A 22,090-nucleotide genomic window follows, 5' to 3' on the forward strand; every position below is an offset into this window, starting at 1 on the left:
AAGCGGGCTGCATTGTCTTGGATGGTGTCGACCCCCTTGAGTGTTGTTGGAGCTGCACTCATACAGGCAGTGGAGAGGATTCCATAAAACTTCTGACTTGTGCCTTATAGATGGTGGAAAGGCTTTGAGGAGTCAGGAGGTGAGACACTTGCCGTAGGATTCCCAGCCTCTGACCTACTCTTGTTGCCACAGTTTTTATGTGGCTGGTCCAGTTAAGTTTCTGGTCAATGGTCACCCCCAGGATATTGATGGTGAGGGATTCGGCAATGGTAATGCCGTTGAATGTCAAGGTGCGGTGGTTAGATGCTTCCATGTTGGAGATAGTGATTGCCTGGAACTTGTGTGGTGCGAATGTTACCTGCCACTTATCAGCCCAAGCCTGAATGTCGTCCAAGTCTTGCTGCATGCGGGCATGGACTGCTTCATTATCTGAGGAGTTGCGAATGGCACTGAACACTGTGCAGTCATCAGCAAACATCTCCACTTCTGACCTTATGATGGAGGGGAGGTCATTGATGAAGCAGCTGAAGATGGTTGGGCCTAGCACACTGCCCTGAGGAACTCCTGCAGCGATGTCCTGGGGCAGTGATGATTGACCACCAACAACCACAACCATCTTCCTTTATGCTAGGTATGACTCCAGTCAGTGGAGAGTTTTCCCCCCGATTCCCATTGACTTCAGCTTTACTAGGGCTCCTTGACGCTACTCTTGGTCAAATGCTGCCTTGGTGTCAAGGGCAGTCACTCTCACCTCACCTCTTTTATCCATGTTTGGACCAAGACTGTAATGAGGTTTGGAGCCGAGTGGTCCTGGCGGTGCCCAAACTGAGCATCAGTGAGCAGGTTATTGGTGAGTAAGTGCTGCTTGATAGCACTGTTGATGACACCTTCCATCACTTTGCTGATGATTGAGAGCAGACTGATAGGGCGATAATTGGCCAGGTTGGATTTGTTCTGCTTTTTGTGGACAGGACATACCTGGGCAGATTTCCACATTGTCGGATAGATGCCAATGTTATAGCTGTACTTGAAAAGCTTGGCTAGATGCACGGCTAGTTCTGGAGCACAAGTCTTCAGCACGACAGCTGGGATATTGTCGGGGCCCACAGCCTTTGTTGTATCCAGTGCGCTCAGCCATTTCTTGCTATCACGTGGAGTGAATCGCTTCTGTGATGGTGGGGACATCAGAAGGAGGCCGATATGGATCATCTACTCGGCACTTCTGGCTGAAGATGGTTGCAAACACTTCAGCTTTCTCTTTTGTACTCACGTACTGGGCTCCGCCATCATTGAGGATGGGGATATTCATGGAGCCTCCCCCTTCCGTTAGTTGTTTAATGGTCCACCACCATTCATGACTGGATGTAGCAGGACTGCAGAGCTTTGATCTGATCTGTTGATTGTGGGATCACTTAGCTCTGTCTATAGAATGCTGCTTCCGCTTTTTAGCTTGTATGTAGTCCTGTGTTGCAGCTTCCCCAGGTTGGCTCTGCATTTTTAGGTACGCCTGGTGCTGCTCCTGGCACACTCTTCTACACTCCTTATTGAGCCAGGGTTGGTCCTCTGGCTTGATGGTAAGGGTAGAGTGAGGGATATGCCGGGCCATGAGGTTACAGATCATGGTGGGACACAATTCTGCTGCTGCTGATGGCCCACAGCGCCTCATGGATTTCCTATTTTGAGCTGCTAGATCTGTTCTAAATCTATCCCATTTAGCACGGTGGTAGTGCCATACAACTCGATGGAGGGTGTCCACAGAGTGAAGATGGGACTTCGTCTCCACAATGACTGTGCGTTGCTCACTGCTACCAATGCTGTCATGGAGAGATGCATCTGCGACAGGTAGTTTGGTGAGGACGAGGGCAAGTAAGTTTTTCCCTCGTATTGGTTCTCTCACCACCTATCGCAGGCCCAGACTGGCAGCTATGTCCTTCAGGACTTGGCCAGCTCGGTCAGTAGTGGTGCTACGAAGCCACTCTTGGTGATGGACATTGAAGTCCCCCACCCAGATTACATTCTGTGCCCTTGCTACTCTCAGTGCTTCTTCCAAGTGGTGTTCAACATGGAGGAGTACTGATTCATCAGCTGAGGGGGGTAGGTGGTAAACAGCAGAAGTTTTCCTTGCCCATGCTTGACCTGAAGCCATGAGACTTCATGGGGTCCGGAGCCAATGTTGAGGACTCCCAGGACCACTAGTTCCTGACTGTATACCACTGTGCCGCCACCCCTGGTGGGTCTCTCCTACCGGTGGGAAAGTCATACCCAGGGATGGTGATGGAGGAGTTTGGGACATTGGCTGAAAGGTCTGTGAGTATGACTATGTCAGGTTGTTGCTTGACTAGTCTGTGGGACAGCTCTCCCCTTTTGGCACAAGTCCCCAGATGTTGGTGAGGAGGACTTTTCAGGGTCGACTGGGCTGGGTGTCGTGTCCGTAGCCGGTGCCGAGGTTGATGCCAGGTGGTCTGTCCAGTTTTATTCTTGTTTTTCATAGTGCTTTGGTACAACTGAGTGGCTTGCTAGGCCATTTCAGAGGGCAGTTAAGAGTCAACCACATTGCTGTGAGTCTGGAGTCACATATAGGCCAGACCGGGTAAGGACGCAGATTTCCTTCTCTAAAGGACAATAGTGAACCAGATGGGTTTTTACAACAATCCGATAGTTTCATGGTCACCATTACTGATACTAGCTTTTCATTCCAGATTTATTTAATTAACTGAATTTAAATTCCTCAGCTGCTGTGGTGGGATTTCAATTCATGTCTCCGGATCATTAGTCCAGGCCTCTGGATTACTGGTCCAGTAACATAACCACTATGCTACCATTCCCGTTATTTGGGGAGGGCTAACATGGCAATAGAATACACAAAAATGGTAGGGTACTGAGAAATGTAGAGGAACAGAGGGACCTTGGAGTACATGTCCACAGATCCCTGAAGGTAGCAAGACAGATAGATAAGGTGGTTAAGAAGACATATGGCATACTTTTCCTTATTAGCTGAGGTATAGAATATAAGAGAAGGGAGGTTATTCTTGAACTGTATAAAACACTAGTTAGGCCACAGCTAGAGTACTGTGTACAATTCTGGTCACCACATGACAGGAAAGATGTGATTGCACTAGAGAGGGTACAGAGGAGATTTACGAGGATGTTGCCAAGACTGGAGAATTTTAGCTATGAAGAGAGCTTGGATAGGCTGAGGTTGTTTTCTTTGGAACAGAGGAGGCTGAGGGGAGACTTGACTGAGGTGTCTAAAATTATGAGGGTCCTTGATAGAGTGAATAGGCGGGACCTACTTCCCCTAGCAGAGAGGTCAATAACCAGGGGGCAGAGATTTAAAATAATTGGTAGAAGGATTAGAAGGGATTTGAGGAGAACTTTTTTCACCCAGAAGGTGGTGGTGTTCTAGAACTCACTGCCTGAAAAGGTGGTAGAGATAGAAATGCTCATCACATTTAAAAAGTACTTGGATATGCACTTGAAGTGCCGTAAACTTCAGGGCTACGGACCAAGAGCTGGAAAGTGGGAATAGGCTGGATAGCTCTTTTTCAGCCTGCACAGACTTGATGGGTCAAATGGTCTCCTTCTGTGCCTTAATTTCTATGATAAAACCAACTCAAAAAAATGTTTAGACTTATATTAGGAAAAAGAGGGTGGCCAGGAGCAATGTTGACCCCTTGAAAATGGATATCAGTGATATTTCCAATGATAATAAGGAAATGGCAGGCATGTTGAATAATTACTTTGCATCAGTATTTACAGTAGAGGAAGAGGATAGCATGCCAGAAATCCCAAGGAAACTAATATTGAATCAGGGACAGGGACTCAATAAAATTTACATAAGCAAAATAACAGTAATGAAGAAAATAATGGCACTAAAGAGTGACAAATCCCCAAACCAGATGGTTTCCACCCCAGAGTTTTAAAGGAAGTAGGTGAGCACATTGCAGATGCCCTAACTATAATCTTCCAAAGTTCTCTTAATTCAGGAACCATTCCTTTAAATTGGAAAATTTTGCATATCACTCCGCTATTTAAGAATGGTGAGAGAGGGAAACCAGGGAATTATAGACCAGTTAGCCTAACATCTGCCCTCAAGTCTATAATTAAGGATAGGGTGACTGAACACCTTGAAAATTTTCAGCTGATCAGAGAGAGCCAGCATGGATTTGTGACAGGTAGGTCAGTCTGACAAAACTGATGGAATTTTTTAAAGAGGTGACTAAAGTAGTGGACAGGGGAATGTCTATGTCTATGTTTATTTATTTGGACTTCCAGAAGTCATTTGATAAAGTCCCCATAAGAGACTGTTAACTAAGGTTGAAGCTCATGGAATTGAAGGAAAATTATTGACCTGGTTTGGAAATTGTCTGAGCGGCAGGAGACAGAGAGTAGGGATAATGGGTTTGTACTCAAATTGGCAGGACATGTCTGGTGGTGTCCTGCAGGGATCTATGTTGGGGCCTCAACTATTCACTGTATTTATTAATGACTTAGACGATGTGATAGAAAGCCACATATCCAAATTTGCCGATGACACAAAGATAGGTGGCATTGTAGGCAGTGTAGATGAAAGCATAAAATTACAAAGAGATATCGACAGATTAAGTGAATGGGCAAAACTGTGGCAAATGTATTTCAATGTAGGCAAATGTGAGGTCATCCACTTTGGACCTAAAAAGGATAGAACAGGGTACTTTCTAAATGGTGAAAAGCTAAAAACAGTGGAGGTCCAAAGAGACTTGGGGTCCAGGTACATAGTTCATTAAAATATCATGAACAGGTACAGAAAATAATCAAAAAGGCTAATGGAATGCTGGCCTTTATATCTAGAGGGCTAGAATACAAGGGCATCGAAGTTATGCTGCAGCTATACAAAGCCCTGGTTGGGCCACAGCTGGAGTACTGTGAGCAGTTCTGGGTACCACACTTCAGGAAGGGTATATTAGCCTTGGAGGGAGTGCAGTGTAGGTTTACCAGAATGTCACCCAGACTCCAGGGTTAAATTACGAGGAGAGATTACACAAATTAGGGTTATATTCCCTAGAATTTAGATGGTTAAAGGGTAATTTGATCGAAGTTTTCAAGAGTCGACAGAGAGAAACTATTTCCGTTGGTTGGGGATTCTAGGACTAGGGGGCATAGTCTAAAAATTAGAGCCAGACCTGAGATTGATAGCTTTTTGTTAACCAAAGGTATTAAGGAATCTGGGGCAAAGGCGGGTATATGGAGTTAGGTCGCAAATCAGCCATGATCTCATTGAATGGTGGAACAGGCTAGAGGGCTAAATGACCTATGTTCCTATGTTCACATGTTCCTATGTTCCTATCTCTCCTACTTTCCACCTCCTCCACCAAGGCCTCCAGTGCAGTGTCCAAAAATATTGCAATTCTCTCTCTCCCATGGTGTGCTATTCTTCACTGTTTCCCAGGTCAGTTATCTTCAACCACGACTCCCACCACCTGCTGAGACCAGAATGTTCCTCCCCTTTAAGAGGTGCAGGCTAGCTTTAAGCAGTGCAGGCTAGATTTAACAGGTGCTAGCCTCTTATGATATTGTCCCCCTGCTGATGTGTCCAGCAGTTAACACTGGCTGGACGCAAAGATCATTTAACTGAGCAGGCAGCACAAAGTTGGTGTGGTGCCTGCATTGCAATCAACGGGCGCGGGTTAATCACGCATCGCGATCCCCGCGCCCATTTTCAGGGGCTATTCTATTTAGCCCCCTATAAGCCATTTTAAAAACTGAATTTAAATCACCATTTTTGTGATTACAGAGTGAATAAGAAAAACTGAAGTTGCACTATGCTGTTACTCTAATCTCATGCCATAGAAGTATCATTTGTATTGTCACTGGGGCTTTATTTTGGCAAAGGGTGAGAACATGTGCTAAATGGGCGCTGTGCTAATAAGAAATGCCTGTTTGAAAGTCCGGATTTAGCACGCAATTTTCAGGCTAATTGATGATTTTCATGATTTGAATGTGCCTACAGGCACTAACCAGAAACTTGCAGGCGTAGCACTCAAGTGCTGATTAGACACAATTTTCATGGAGCACTATATGTGGGCTCCTCACACCTACTCCCACTGAATGTGTGGAGTGCTCAGGCTGACACACAACAGCATGTTGCAGGATGGCTCAGGGACTGAATGAGAGTGCACAGAAGTTATCGTGGAGGAGGTCCAGAGGAGGAGGGATGTCCTGAACCCATGGTGGGAAAAGGCGCCACATCGCCCTCCTCACCCTCCTTTCCCTCTCTCCTGCAGCAGCTGCTGCTGCTCTTCCTGGCCTCATGTCCTCCTCCCATTCCTCCTGCAGAACAAGGTGGATACATAACAAGATGCCAACGACCAAGCACTCCCTTTCTCTTGGTGACTCCTATATGGTGTCCAATAAGGTGGAGTAGCACAGCACTTAGTCGTTTTAGGTGAAGTCCTCAGAGAATTTCAAGAATAAATGTTGCTCGAGTGTTGGTGAAGTCTTGACAAACTGTCCCAGAAAGTCTCCCGGTGTGTTTCAGAGGTCTTCTTCACAGCTGCAGCAGCAATGATCAGAAATGGTGAGGATCCTGTTATGTGGTGAGTATCGCTTAAAATCAACATCATCGCTGTGTTTACTCCCAAACAGCTGGTCGCTGTTAGGAGAGTGTGTTAGTTGAACCGTTAGCTACCAAAATGCCGTGCAGCCTCGTTAATGACCACTAGCAGGAAATTTAAGTGGCACTCAGCTGTTTAACAAGCCTGGATGGCTGTTCCTAGCACTGGTTTCAATTCCTTTACCAAGGTAGCGTCTTGCACTAAAGGCAGGCTAAATCGGCGTTTCAGCTTTAGACCCCCATCTTGGCCACCTCTTTATCTATTTAATGCCTAAAGTATTCAGCGAAAATTGCCCTGACTATGTTTTCTCTATATAAGAGTTCTAAATAAACATATATACGCATCAATGTGGACCCTACACTCAAACACACCTACCTGAAATAGACTCACCCAAAGATTAGGGCCACGAAATTAGGCTACTTTGCACCTTCCCACCCCGCGGCAGAAATTCAGCTGCGCCCGCGAGGCTGCCACGGGCAGTGTCAGCACCAGCCTCGCGGGGCATGAGCCGGGATGACCTCCGCTCGCTGGGAGCTAATTAAACGGAGGTGCGGCCGCAACCTGCGCTGCCACTTTATTTTTTTTTGGCCGACCTCCAGGCCGGCCCTCTGTGGCAGCCCTTGTTGTGGTCCGTGGCCGCCATCGCGCAGCTCAGCACCGCGTCTCAGTGCCGGGATGCAGCCACGGCACCACGCCGCCCTGGTGAGCCAGTGTGGGCCATCAGAGGCCCTGCAGAGCTCGCAGAATCCCTCCCCTTTAACGGAAGTGGAGTGGTGCTGAAACACGTCAGCGCTACGCAGAACGGTCGTGTAGAGCTCCGGCGCTTTGCAGCCCCAACACCACCTCAAAAGGAAGTGGAGCACCCGAAATAGCGCTCCGCTTCCTTGCTGGGGCAGTAAGCCGAATTTAGTGGCCGGGGCGGTACTTCCACGTCGGGCACTAAATCTCTGGCGATAATTCGGTTACCGCCCCCAAATGGGACGTAACTGAATTTCGCCCCCTAAATGTCTTTTAGATGTTGACTAAACATCTCATTTCCAGCTATTTCTATTTGAATTACCAAAGCACAAATTTCATTTATACACTTGTAAAATGTAGAAAGAAAAGAAAGACTTGCATTTATGTAGCACGTTTCACAACCTCAGGACATTTTAAAGCATTTTACAGCCATGAAGTACTTTTTATTTAAGTGTAGTCACTGTTGTACTTTAGGAAACACAGCAGCCAATTTTTGGTCTGCACAGTCCCACAAACAGCAATGAGATAATGACCGAATAATCTGGTTTTTTGTGATGCTGATTGAGGGATAAATATTGGCCAGGACACCGGGGATAACTCCCCTGTTATTCTTTGAAATAGTGCCATGGGATCTTTTATATCCACCTGAGAGCAGCCAGGGCCTCGCTTTAACATTTTATCCAAAAGACAGCACCTCCGACAGTGCAGCACTCCCTCAATATTGCACTGGAATATCAGCCTAGATTTTTGTGATCAAATCTCTTGGAGTGGGACTTTGAATCCACAACCCTCTGACTCAGAGGTAAGAGTGCAACCCACACGTGACACTGTAGAGTAGCCTTCTAGTTCTTTATTGTGTAATTTACTGTAAGGGAATCAGGAAGACACTTAACCCCACGTTTTTTCAAATTTATTTGAAGTTTGCATCCTATTATAGAATGGTCCTTAATCTGTTTAGTTTTTGGGTTCCAAAGTTGCAAGCAAAATAGTTTTATATGAGCGATTCAGTCATTGATGGAGAGAGCCTTTAGTGAGTGATGACACAGACCTTTCTTTGTCCTTTGCTGCTGGCTTATGAACTTCTAATGACCAGCAAGGTTAAGAAAGAAAAGAAAGACTTGCGTTTATATAGCGCCTTTCCCGACCACCGGACATCCCAAAGTGCTTTACAGTCAATGAAGTACTTTTGAAGTGGAGTCACTGTTGTAATGTGGGAAACGCGGCAGCCAATTTGCGCACAGCAAGCTCCCACAAACAGCAATGTGATAATGACCAGATAATCTGTTTTAGTGATGTTGGTTGAGGGATAAATATTGGCCAGGACACCGGGGATAACTCCCCTGCTCCTCTTCAAAATAGTGCCTTGGGATCTTTTATGTCCACCTGAGAGGGCAGACAGGGCCTCGGTTTAATGTCTCATCCGAAAGATGGCACCTCCGACAGTGCAGCTCTCCCTCAGCACTTAACTGGAGTGTTAGCCTAGCTTTATGTGCTCAAGTCTCTGGAGTGGAACTTGAACCCACAACCTTCTGACTCAGAGATGAGTGTGCTACCCACTTTTTTTTTATATTACTTTATTGAACATTAAGAACATTTGCAACATCATGATCATTTCATTGTATGATACAAATCAATTCCACCACTCTGCACAGCCATTCCGCCACCACATTTTAACATCAAAACCTGAAGTTTAATTTGTCTCCTGTAACATATATTAATCGATTGTACTTTAAAAATTGGTTGTAAAATATTGTCCTTAAATTCCTTTCTGAATAAAACATCCACAGAGTCTTATACTGTAATGAACTTTTAGCTTATATTTAAAATACTCTTTTAGATTGATTCTCCTCCCCTTAAAAAACAGAGCATTCCTTCTTTGCACAATCACGAATCTAGCCAAACTGAACATTAAATTAATTGCCGCTCCGCTAGACTCGGGCAGACTCTCCTGCAATCCCCATCTCAAAATTGAGTCCCACGGGATTCCCATTCTCGCTCTTCAGTCCCCACCCAGCAAAAAAACTTCACACAACTGTCGAACATAGTACTTAAAGTCATTTAACTGCGGACATAACACCAGTAAATGGGACAGAGTCTCATCCCGTGTCCCACACATTGGGCAAGTTGCCGCCTCCACTCGTCCAATCTTGCACAAGACCGTCATGGTAAAAATCCGGTTATGAGCCAATTTGAAATCCAGTTCAATCCAATCTGGGCATTTAAAATTCACCCACACTCCCTTCCAAATCCTGTTGAAGTCCAGCTGTGGGTATATACCCTGCCAAAACTCCTGACCAGCAGGTGCCTTGAATCTCCATTCTCTGAATACCTCATAGAAATCTCGAGTATTACAGTTGTCAAATTGGACCAACTCTCCCCCTTTCTCCAGTACAAAGCTTGGAAAAGCAGGACGCATTTTACTTCCTTTGGAGATTTCCACATTTATTTCTTCCATCCAATCCTGTGGCATTGCCCTCACAATCTTCTCATACATGATTCCTATTGCTTTTCCTTCTACCTCCTGATCCTCCTCCCACACCATGTCCCTCACTATCGCTTCCGGCAACCAACCTGAAATTACCTCGTATAATACATCTTTCCCAGATATAATCCCAGCATTTATAAAAGCTTGATTAAATAAAACCTCTCCTTCGATGTTGACCCACCTGTTCAAAAATAAGGGCTGTTCTAAAAATTCCTCAGCCCCCTTGGGCATAAACTGCACACTCTTTAAAAATTGGGCCCAAGTCTCTACAACCCTCTTATAAAACCTAGGGAGAAGGTTAATCGATTTCAAAAACATATTATTGTATTCCATACACAATATCCCCTGCCCTCCTATCCCACTTCATTTTTAAAAATGTTCAAAACAACTCTTCCAAAAACTTGTATTTGACTTCTGAAGAAATCTCTTCACCCATTTGATTCTAAAGGATTTCTTTTTCAAATCAATATCTGGAAAATTGAGTCCTCCCTGATTTCTCCGTCCAATGATGGTATTGTATGCCACCAAGGCTGGTTTCTCTTCCCATAAAAACCTCAAACAAGCCTCTCGAATGGACTTTTCTGCCCACTCAGGAATATCCTCCACCGTCAATAAGTACCATAGCTTAGATAGCAGGAGAGCAGACACCACTGTTGCTCTTCCTTGCACTTTCAACCACCTTCTTTCCCATCTTCCCAAAATCTTTTTAATTTTCATAACCTTTGGTTCCCAATTTAATCGATCCACTTCATCCCTGTCTTTCTTGCACCCCATATGCACCCCCAGAACTTCCAAAACCTCCACCACCTTAAAGGGACATTCCTCCAACCATTTCCCCCTACCCCTCCCTGCAACCAGGCATTGGGACTTACTATAATTCACTCTGGCTCCTGAAGCTCTACAATATTCCTCCACTACCTCCATAGCTTTCCTCACTGACTCCCCATTTCTCAATGTTAAGGTTGTGTCATCTGCATATTGGTGTATCACCGACACCAGCCCAGAACTGGGTACCACAATCCCAACTACACCTTGTTTCTTTTGCATCATGTAACCTAATGGATCTGCTACCAACGTGTACAACAATGGGGACAGGGGACAACCCTGTCTCATTGATCTCTGTATCAGAAAATACTTGGATAAAAAACCATTAACACAGCTAAATATGTTTGAATAAAAAATCCTTATCCACTGAATGAAATTTTCCTTGAAACCAAATGCTTCCAAAACCTTCAGTAAAAACTCATGAGAGACCCTATCAAAGGCTTTCTCTTGATCTATCTTTAATACATAAGCCTCCCTCCCACTCTCTTCCATGAGCTCTATCGCATCTCGGATTGAGACCACAGAGTCTGTGATGTCCCGGCCTATGACTCCATAGGACTGAGTGGGCCAAACTATCTCCGGTAACATCTCTTTCAAACGATTTGCCATAACCCTCGCCAAGATCTTATAATCCACATTTAATAATGTGATGGGCCTCCAATTCTTCAGATCCCGTCTATCCCCTTTATTTTTATAAGCTAAGCTTAGGATACCTCTCCTCATAGATGGGGCCAAGCTTCCCTCAATTTTAATTTCCTTAAAAACTTCTAAGAGCAATGGACTTAAAATCTCAAAAAATTCCTTCTAAAATTCTGCACTTAGTCCATCGGACCCTGGGCTTTTCCCCCCCTTCATTCCACTTATTGCTACTTTTATTTCCGCTAATCCTACTTCTTTGTCACACATGCTTCTCTCATCCTCCTTTAAACCCTCTTCAATAAAAGCAGTAACCGTCTCCACCGCCAAATTGGAAATGTCTTCTTTTGTATATAACTCTTGATAAAAGCTGCTAGCCGCCTCTAAAATCTCCCCACTTTCATGAATGATCTTCTCCCTAACCTTCAACTCCTCAATTAACGATAATCTCTGTCGCAGCTTCTCTTGCTCTAGAAAATATCTAGTGCATCTTTCGCCCTCCAATGCATCTCTAGCCTTTGCACGGAGAATGGCCCCCTTGCATTTTTCAGCTTGCAATAATTCCCACTCTTTCTTTAGCACCCAGAACTTAGTCTCAGCTCCCTTATCCCCTCCGTCAACTGCTTTACAGACATCCGTAAACCTTTTGTTTATATTCTCTTCTCGATGCTGGTTAGCTGCCGCCCTCTTTTTCCCATAAAGTACCGAAAAAACTTTTACCTCATATTTGAAATTGTCCCACCAAACTCTTCTTTCTTTCAAGAACAAAGGTTCCTTCCAAGCATTCTTTATTATATTTATAATCCCTTCTTTATAAGCAATTTCTTTCAGGTATTGATTGTTTAAAATCCGCACCCCTGAACCGATCTTAACTCCGCTGTTCCTAATTCTAAGAACCAAAGCCGAGTGATCACTAAAAAATACGTTTTTATAATAAATCTCCATCACCTCCGAACTTAACCCTTCCCGCATTAACACAAAATCTATTCGGCTCTGTTTTAAAACATCACCCACCCAACTTGCTCTGGAGAATTCCCTTTTTATGGGGTTCCGGTCCCTCCATAAGTCTCTCAAATTTAAATTTGCCATCATTTTTACAATCATCCCTCTGGAGTTATCATCCTTAAAGGTCATCTGGGCTGAAATGTCCACCCAAGATAAAAATACATTAAAATCCCCCACTATACAAAGATTTTCCACCTCTGCCGCTTCAGTGAATAACCCCCGAAAAAACTCACGACGCTTACAATGGTCATTCGGTGCATAGATATTAAAGAGATCGCAATTAAATCCCTCCATTTTTACCCTTAGCCGTAAAAATCTCCCCTCAGTGTCCTTGTCCACCAAGGCAACGTTCTCTTCTATGGACGGACTCACCAAAACAGCCACCCCTCTACGGTTATTGTTTGCACAACTTGCAAACACCTCTCCCTTCCAAACATTCTGAACTCTTTCTAGAATATCCTCATCCCAAAAGGTTTCTTGCAGACACAACAAGTCCGTACCTTTAAAACCCTGCAACAACTGCTGCAATTTCTTCTCACCCCTCAGACCGTGGGTGTCGGCGGGAGGTGCGAGCGGGAAGTTTAAAAAGGCTTCAGAGACCCAGGTAAGGCCTCAGACCATGGGTGTTGGCGGGAGGCGCAAGCGGGAAGCTTAAAAAGGCTTCAGAGACCCAGGTAAGGCCTCAGACCGCGGGTGTCGGTGGGAGGCGCGAGCGGGAAGCTTAAAAAGGCTTCAGAGACCCAGGTAAGGCCTCAGACCGTGGGTGTCGGCGGGAGGCGCGAGCGGGAAGCTTAAAAAGGATTCAGAGACCCAGGAAAGGCCTCAGACCGCGGGTGTCGGCGGGAGGCGCGAGCGGGAAGCTTAAAAAGGCTTCAGAGACCCAGGTAAGGCCTCAGACCGCGGGTGTCGGCAGGAGGCGCGAGCGGGAAGCTTAAAAAGGCTTCAGAGACCCAGGTAAGGCCTCAGACCGCGGGTGTCTGCGGGAGGCGCAAGCAGGAAGCTTAAAAAGGCTTCAGAGACCCAGGTAAGGCGTACCAATCTCGAGTCTCCGAAGTCAGAGGGAAGGAGAGAGGTAAAAAGTAATCCAAGTGTGATGTCACCAGAAAGCGGGTAAGTGATTGGTTGGTAAGTATTTCTCTCTTTTTTAAGCTTAAACTCTGTGGCTTATAATTTCTAAGGTGCGATATTCATCATCTACAATCGGGGCAGAGGGTACTTAAAAATAATATTAATAAATTTAATTAATTACATAGAATGGGAGATCAGGTGATGTGTTGCTGCTGCAATACATGGGAGCTGGTGGACACCATTGCTGCTCACGGTGATCACATTTGCAGTAAGTGTTGGCTGCTCAAGGAATTCCGGCTCCGTGTTGAAGAGCTGGAGTCCGAGCTTCAAACACTGAGACACATCAGGGAGGGGGAGAGTTACCTGGACTCTGTGTATCAGGAGGTAGTCACACCAATTAGATTAATTAATTCAGATGTAGTCCGTGGCCAGGGTCAGGATGGTGTGACTAGAACTGAGGCAGGTACGGGGATCCAGGAGGTAGTGTTGGAGGAGCCGCAGCCCTTGCTCTTGTCCAACAGGTTTGAGGCTCTTACTCCCTGTGAGGATGGGAACAGGGACTGCGGGGAGGATGAGCAACCTGGCCACAGCACCGTGCAGCGGGGGGCCATTCAAGTGGGGGGAGTTAAAAGAAATGTTGCAGTGGTAGGTGATAGTATCGTTAGGGGGATAGATAGAGTTCTTTGCTGCCGAGAGCGAGAGTCCCGAAGGCTGTGTTGCCTGCCCGGTGCCAGGGTTAAGGACATCTCCTCTGGGCTGGAGAGAAACTTGGAGTGGGAGGGGGAGGATCCAGTTGTCGTGGTCCATGTTGGTACCAATGACATAGATAGGACAAGGAAGGAGGTTCTGCTGAGGGAGTTTGAGCAGCTAGGGGCCAAATTAAAAAGCAGAACCACAAGGGTAATAATCTCTGGATTACTACCTGAGCCACGTGTAAATTTGGCTAGGGTAAATAAAATTAGAGAGTTAAATGCGTGGCTCAAAGACTGGTGTGGGAGAAATGGGTTTTGCTTCCTGGGACACTGGCATCAGTACTGGGACAGGCGAGAGCTGTTCCGTTGGGACGGACTTCACTTGGCCAGTGCTGGGACTAGAATCCTGGTGAATCAAATAGCTAGGGCTATAGAGAGGGCTTTAAACTAATTAGTGGGGGGGAGGTTTTAAGAGAGCGAAAAATAAAAATGACAGCGGAGAAGGCAATAGAGCAAGGTAGCAGTGGGGGAATTAAAAGCCAGAGCATGTCAGGAAGGGACAGAATGTATATAATGATAAAGGTAAAGTAGTAAAAGGGGTAAAAGCAGGAATAAATTGTCAGAAAACATATTTGAAAGCTCTTTATCTGAATACACGCAGCATTCGTAACAAAATTGATGAGTTGACGGTGCAAATAACTACACATGGGTATGATCTGGTGGCCATTACGGAAACATGGCTGCAAGATAATCAGGAATGGGAACTAAACATACAAGGGTATTTGACAATTAGGAAGGACAGACAGGAAGGAAAGGGATGCTATGTTATTCAAGGATGCAATCACTGCAATAGTCAGAAATGATATTGGGTCAAAGGATCAGGATAGTGAAACAGTTTGGGTGGAGATAAGGAATAATAAGGGGAAAATGTCACTAGTGGGCGTAGTCTATAGGCCTCCTAACAGTTGCAACTCTGTTGGCCGGAGTATAAATCAGGAAATAGTTGGGGCTTGTAATAAGGGAACAGCTATAATCATGGGGGATTTTAACTTTCATATTGACTGGACTAATCAAATTGGGCATGGCAGCATTGAGGAAGAGTTCATAGAGTGTATTAGGGATGGGTTCCTTGAGCAGTATGTAACTGAACCAACCAGGGGGCAGGCAATCTTAGATCTGGTCCTGCGTAATGAGACAGGATTAATAAAAAATGTCCCAGTAAAGGATCCCCTTGGAATGAGTGACCATAATATGGTTGAATTCCAAATGCAGTTTGGGGGTGAGAGAGTTGGATCTCAAACCAGCATACTAAGCTTAAATAAAGGAGACTATGAAGGTATGAGAGTAGAATTGACTAAAGTGGACTTGGAAAACAGACGGTACAAGAGCAGTGGTCTACATTCAAGGAGATATTTCACATCTTTCAAGATAAATATATTCCACTGAGGAAAACGGGGAGTAAAAGAAAAGACAGCCATCCGTGGCTTAGTAAAGTAATAAAGGATAGTATTCGACTGAAAACAAGGTCATATAAATTAGCCAAATCTAGTGGGAGGATAGAAGGTTGGGAAGCATTTAAAAGCCAGCAAACAGTAACTAAAAGATTAATTAAGAAAGGGGAGATAGATTATGAAAGTAAATTAGCAAAAAATATAAAAACAGATAGCAAGAGTTTCTACAGCTATGTAAAAAGAAAAAGGGTGGCTAAAGTGAACGTTGGTCCCTTAGAGGATGGGACTGGGAAACTAGTGGTGGGAACATGGAGATGGCAAAGACGCTGAAAAAATATTTTGTATCAGTCTTTACAGTAGAGGACACTAAAAATATCCCAACACTGGACAAACGGGGGGCAATGGGGGGGGGGAGGAGCTAAATACGATTAAAATCACTAAGGAGATGGTATTCAGTAAAATAATGGGACTTAAGGCGGATAAATCCCCCGGACCTGATGGCCTACATCCTAGGGTCTTGAGAGAAGTGGCGGTAGGGATTGTGGATGCATTGGTGATCATTTTCCAGAACTCCCTGGACTCAGGAAAGGTCCCGGCAGATTGGAAAACTGCTAATGTAACACCCTTATTTAAGAAGGGAAGTAGACAAAAAGCTGGAAACTATAGACCAGTTAGCCTAACATCTGTGGTTGGCAAAATGTTGGAGTCCATTATTAAGGAAACAGTAACAGAGCATTTGGATAAACATAATTTAATAGGACAGAGTTAGCATGGTTTTACGAAGGGGAAGTCATGTTTGACAAATTTGCTTGAATTCTTTGGGGATGCAACATACAGGGTGGATAAAGGGGAACCAGTGGATGTAGTGTATTTGGACTTCCAAAAGGCATTTGACAAGGTTCCACACAAAAGATTACTAATCAAGATAAAAAATCACGGGATTGGGGGTAATATACTGGCATGGGTGGAAGACTGGCTATCTAACAGAAAACAAAGAGTTGGGATAAATGGTTCATTCTCGGGCTGGCAATCAGTAACTAGTGGTGTTCCGCAGGGGTCAGTGCTGGGACCCCAACTCTTTACAATCTATATTAACGATTTGGAGGAAGGGACCGAGTGCAACATATCCAAGTTTGCCGATGATACAAAGATGGGAGGGAAAGCAGTGAGTGAGGAGGACATAAAAAACCTGCAAAAGGACATAGACAGGCTAAGTAAGTGGGCAGAGATTTGGCAGATGCAATATAATGTTGGAAAGTGTGAGGTTATGCACTTTGGCAGAAAAAAATCAAAGAGCAAGTTATTATCTAAATGGAGAGAAACTGCAAAGTGCTACAGTATAAAGGGATCTGGGGGTCCTGGTGCATGAAACACAAAAAGTTAGTATGCAGGTGCAGCAGGTGATCAGGAAGGCCAATAGAATCTTGGCTTTTATTGCAAGGGGGATGGAGTATAAAAACAGGGAAGTCTTGCTGCAGTTATACAGGGTATTGGTGAGGCTACACCTGGAATACTGCGTGCAGTTTTGGTTTCCATATTTAAAAAAAGATATACTTGCTCTCGAGGCAGTTCAGAGAAGGTTCACTCGGTTGATTCCAGAGATGAGGGGGTTGACGTATGAGGAAAGGTTGAGTAGGTTGGGACTCTACTCATTGGAGTTCAGAAGAATGAGAGGCGATCTTATCAAAACATATAAGATTGTGAGGGGGCTTGATCGGATGGATGTGGTGAGGATGTTTCCACTGATGGGTGAGATTAGAACTAGGGGGCATAATCTTAGAATAAGGGGCTGCCCTTTCAAAAGTGAGACGAGGGGAAACTTCTTCACTCAGAGGGTAGTAAATCTATGGAATTTGCTACCCCAGAGAGCTGTGGAAGCTGCAACATTAAATAAATTTAAAATGGAGATAGACATTTTCCTAGCAGATAAGGGAATTAGGGGTTACGGGGAGAGGGCAGGGAAGTGGACGTGAGTCTAGATTCAGATCAGCCATGATCGTATTGAATGGCGGTGCAGGCCCGAGGGGCCGTATGGCCTACTCCTGCTCTTATTTCTTATGTTCTTATGTTCACATTAATCGAGACCAATGTAATCATGGCTCCAAAGAAGTAAAGTATGCCTGATAATCTCCCCATCATTTAATCTCTGGCTCTTCCCTCCTCTCATGCTCCTTCTCAAATTTTCGGGCAGCTGTTGCTTTCTCCTGCAGCCTCCGGCTCTTTTGCACCTCCTGTTTGACCCCTCCCTGCTGTTTCAGCCTCTTCCTTGCATTAAGTTTAGGCCCAGGAGCTGCCCTTTCTCCCTCCTTCTGCCCCTCACTAACCTTTCCCTTTCCACATGATGCCACCCCACCCCAGACTTCCATGTCTCTGTCCCCCTCTAATTCCTCACACTCAAGCTCTTCTGCAACCCCCTGTGCCTGCTCCCCGTCAGATACATAATCCTGCTCCCTGTCAGATACTTCATCTCCCATAGAGAGTCTTCCTGCTATCGCAGTTTCTCCCACTGTGCCACTCCCTTCGACCACATCTCCACCTCTGACCCTTGCACCCTGTTCCCTCTCTCCATGGGACAATGGCGCACCTAAATTGTTCCCTTCTGACATCTCTATCTCGCCGCTCCCATCCTGCTGTCCCTTTAAGGCTCCTACCTCTTGCACCCTTTCCCCGTCCTGCCCCTCCCGCTCACCAAGCTATCCGACTCCCCGCCTCTCCCCGGAGCACCCACATCCACCACACACCTCGCTCCCGCCACCTCTCACCTCTCCCCCTGCAGACACCAGACTCCCCAGGGGGAGCCAAACCGATCTAAGGCTCGAGTCTGCACTCGACCCTCGCTGCCCGCTTCTGTCTTTGTTCTCCTCCACAGCACTCGGCATGTTTTCTGCCATCTCCATCCCATTCTCCGCTCCGCCATCCTCTACCTCTTCCTGTGCTCCTTTCTCCTTCATTTTACCGGCTGTGTCCTCCGCCTGCACCGCTCCTCTGGCCGTTCCACTCTCATCTCCTGCTTCTTCTCCCATTTCTTCATCACTCATATCGCTCCCTTCTGCCACACACTCACAGCAGGTGGGGCCTTTGCGACACACCCCACAGCTCTCCGCCTTGCAGCTCCGAGCAATGTGTCCCGACTCACCACAATTGTAACAATACAGGTCTGGACAGTTTCTTACGAGATGGTCATGACCAAGACAATAATAGCACATCTTTACTTGGTTATCATGCAGCACACGAAATTACTGCACTCCTTCCAGTGTCTCGAACTTCATACTGTACGGCAATGACCTCACCCCCTCTAGGAATTGCACCTTTACATACCGGGTTCCGTCTGCTACCCATGTTCCTGGATAGTACCTCCTCTTTATTGCAGAACAGATTTTAATGTCCTACGACTCCAACTTTTTGCTTAGCACTTCGTCCTCAATGTAAACTGGCAAGTTTAAAAATGAAACCACCACCTCCTCTGAATATAGCAGAGTCACCTCCAAGAATTTCTCACCAACTTTCAGAATGAGTAACAGTCTTTCCACCTCCTCACGGCCACTGACCGTCACCTCGAATCCCACATTTGGCTTAGGTCGGCAGGCAAAGCAGCTTCCCTCACCACAGTCCTCATGAACCGCCTGGATAATATCCCAAGCTCGAATCTTCTTATCTTCACGCTGCACCACCACCGTGTTTTCTTTACCAAACCTCCTGAGGTCCCGGCCCAAATCTTTGGGCCTTTTTTTTTCCTTTCCCACCACAGTTTCTTCCCTAATTAAATTCCTCTCAGGAACATTGTCCCCTGAGGGGCCCGGCACTCCGGACCCCTCAGCAGCCATCTGGCTGTTTTTTGTGGGCCAAAAAGGCCCTAAAACCTGAAAACAAAACCCCAAAACCCACCACCAACTTTTTACAAAACTCCCTCCAACTCCCAGCTGCAATCAGGCAACCAGCAACACCTGGCTCACTCCTAGCCCCTCCCACCTAGAGAGTGCTACCCACTGAGCCACAGCTGACACAGAGAGGTATTTGCATAGCTAATTAGCATCCCAATGTGGCTGCAAGGATGATGGGTTTGATTTAACTTAAATTGATCAGAATCAGCTTTCTGACCCAAAATTGCTTTATTCAAGAATGCATGACTGATTTTCTAATATTTATTTTGAATCACTTTAGCCATTGATTATGTATCATGTTGTATACAAAGATTACCAATGGTTTGGTTACTTAATCCGTTGACTATTAACCTAATATACTAATCAATCAAATTTGCTCTGGTTGACTAATTTTGCGAACACTATTTTAAATTTTCCAAAAATAACAATGTGATGATAAAATAACTTTTAGTTACAATCTTAGGGTGAATAGCATCGCTATGAAGTGATTTTGCCTTCACAACCTGAACTGCAGCTAATATCTCAGACCAGGTTCCTCAATGTATGCCTGAATCACTACTTCTGGATTCACCTAGTCTTTTTTTACTCTTTTCAGTCTTCGTGGCATCTTGCTCAACTGGCCTTGGCTCTTCGGTGCTGATTCCAGCGTACTAGCAGCAACATACAAACTTGGTATGATCAGGCAACTACAGTCATTTAACAGTCACAACAGTTACTTTTGTCATCTGGGCGAAGACCTTCCCCTCTCCTCTGCACCGAGCAGGAGAAGTTCCGTACCAACATGCAATACATTAGTGGCCTTCACTGTACTGGCCTCGCTAGATGTGCTCCTAACTAGTTATCCAGCAAGTTAAACACTTATTCAAAATAATTCCTCGTGAAGCCGTTTCGCTGTTTGTAGCTTTACTTGAACAAATTTGTGAAACTGTAAACAAAGACAAAGTATGTTTTGTACATAAACTGAGTACTATACATTCGATATTACATAAGATATAAACATATTTACAACAGTAGAATAGACTAATTGTATAAGTAACTAACATTTGGACTAACTTTTGTAACTATCAAATATTAACCTTTTATAAACATAGTGTTATCAAAATACTACACTGACAAAGTTGCTTTCATGCTAATAGACAAAGATACTCACAGATAGTGCATCTGGCCTAACATATGAGATCAGATTACATTGGATTGCGAATCCCTCATGGAATTCTCCATTACTCAAATCAGGTTCTTCCTGGAATTCTACTTCCTGGGATTCTACTTCCTGGGTCACTCAGGAAGAAAGGTAGAAAGGTCAAATGACCTCCCACACAGGAAGAAAGGTAGAAAGGTCAAATGACCTCTCACACAGACACTGTTAACACATAACCACCACCAGAGGGTGCTATTTGCATGTAAAATGTCCATAATGTCCAGAACACTCCCCGTCTGGGGTCGTTAATGACTCCACATAGTCTGAACTCTACTTGTCACTGGAGTCCTCTGGCGACAAAAGAAGAACCACCTCAGAGACAGTCCGTCGGTGTCGACGATAGGATGCAGCTTCCGTAGACTGCTGTGAGGGGGTAGGTTGCGTTCTGCTACACACAGTTCCAAACTAGGTATGGTGAGGTCTGGCTGGGGGGCCAACCCGCCCCTATCAAAGACGAAGCTGATTTTGCTTTGTCCATCTTGAGTGGTGACCTTCAGATAAGCCACACTTGCAATGGCCTTAGCGGATGCGTCTGCAAAGACACAAAGCTCTTTGAATTGGGTATTTAAGGGAGAGAAAGACGTATAGCAGCGAGGTATTCGGATCTCCTGTAAGTCTTGGAGTGAGTCTCTCTGTCTTTCCCACTCTGCTTCCATCTCCTCAGGGAGAGGTGAATCCCACACTTCAGCGCGTGTGGAGAGTTCCCTGAGGAGCAGCCTGCCTTGTATGGTGACGGGCTAAGAAGCCGAGAAGGTTGTATAGGCTGTTGACTGTAGAGAGCACTCCTCTATGTGTGAAGGGTTTCTTGGCATCTAAGACTTGGAACGTGAACGTGTCTGTTGCTATGTTCCAAGACACTCCTAGGTTACGCTGTAGGGGGAGGTCATCAGTGAAGAGGTCTAGCTGCTTGACGTCCTTAGCATGATCTTCAGGGGGGAATGCCTCCATCACTGCTGGTCTGTTAGAGGCTATCTTGTGCAGCCTGAGGTTGGATAGTGCAAGTAGTTCCTGAGCTCGTCCGAGGGTACTGATGGCCTCTGCTTCGGTCGGGAATGACTTCAGTGCGTCGTCGACATAGAACTCTCGTTCGATGAACACTCTCACATCACTGCCAAAGTCGTCATCTTCTTCCTTGGCAGCCCTCCTCAGGCCATATATAGCGACAGCAGGGGACGGGCTATTCCCGAAGACATGGACATGCATTCTGTAGTCCACAATGTCTCTGTTGGGGTCGTTGTCCTGATACCACAGGAAGCGGAGGAAGTCTCTGTGGTCTTCTCTCACCACAAAGCAATGAAACATGTGCTGGATATCGGCAGTGATGGCGACGGGCTCTTTCCTGAATCTCATGAGTACTCCCAAGAGGCTGTTGTTAAGATCGGGCCCTGTGAGGAGTACGTCGTTGAGAGAGACTCCCTGATATGGTGCACTGGAGTCAAACACCACGCGGATCTGTTCCGGCTTTTTGGGGTGATAGACTCCGAAGGAAGGGAGGTACCAACACTCTTGGCCTTCCTG

This window comes from Somniosus microcephalus, chromosome 7, assembly GCF_052327205.1.
Source record: "Somniosus microcephalus isolate GS21.2 chromosome 7, FLI_Smic_1.0, whole genome shotgun sequence".
NCBI lineage: Eukaryota > Metazoa > Chordata > Chondrichthyes > Squaliformes > Somniosidae > Somniosus > Somniosus microcephalus.